Below are 668 nucleotides of genomic sequence, written 5' to 3'. Positions count from 1 at the left end.
CACTATATCATAAGAATCTTTTAATCATTTTACACTAAACCATTCAACAACTGCCAAACAGTCTATAAGTTAGAAAATCTATGAATTTTACATTGGTTAATTAATTTTTAAACAAATAAATAACATATTTACTTATTATTTTAACTATTTGGAAAAAAAATCGATCAATAAATTGTTTTAGTTTGAACGGCTATAATTTATAATAGAATAATAAGTTGCGAAAAGTAAATCAAACCGACCTTAGCTCAGTTGGTAGAGCGGAGGACTGTAGTGGTTACAACCTTAGCCATCCTTAGGTCGCTGGTTCGAATCCGGCAGGTCGGAAATTCATTTTTATTATATTAATTTATTTAATAAAAAAAATAATTTTTTTAATACTAAATTTAAATTAGGTCAAGAACTTAGAACTCTAGATTCATAATTTGAGATAAATGATTTGTATTTTTTCAAATTGTTATATAATCGTTAAACTTAAACATTTACAATTATAGTATGTAATCGTTAAACTTTTAATATATACTATTAATCTATTATGGTTTGTAATCGTTAAACGATATTTGTAACTAATATTCCGTATAATTTGTATTCTTGTTTATTTATTTAGTGTTTTGACAATGTTTTGTTTTTATTTCTAAATAACAAAATTTTAATATTTTAGGAAGCGAGTA

At 23.7% G+C, this 668-nt stretch overlaps 1 non-coding gene across 1 annotated transcript; it reads left to right on the top strand.

Moving 5' to 3' along the window:
- The first annotated feature begins 234 nt into the window (after positions 1-234).
- On the top strand, positions 235-324 carry TRNAY-GUA. The gene is given in 2 exon segments: positions 235-271; positions 289-324. It is a non-coding gene; the product is annotated as a tRNA-Tyr (tRNA).
- The last annotated feature ends 344 nt before the right edge of the window (positions 325-668 follow it).

Source organism: Cynara cardunculus (assembly GCF_001531365.2).
Source record: "Cynara cardunculus var. scolymus isolate 2C chromosome LG 2, CcrdV1, whole genome shotgun sequence".
NCBI classification, from domain to species: domain Eukaryota; kingdom Viridiplantae; phylum Streptophyta; class Magnoliopsida; order Asterales; family Asteraceae; genus Cynara; species Cynara cardunculus.
The sequence above is the reverse complement of the archived record's forward strand: the minus strand, read 5'-3'. Positions and strand labels throughout refer to the sequence as shown.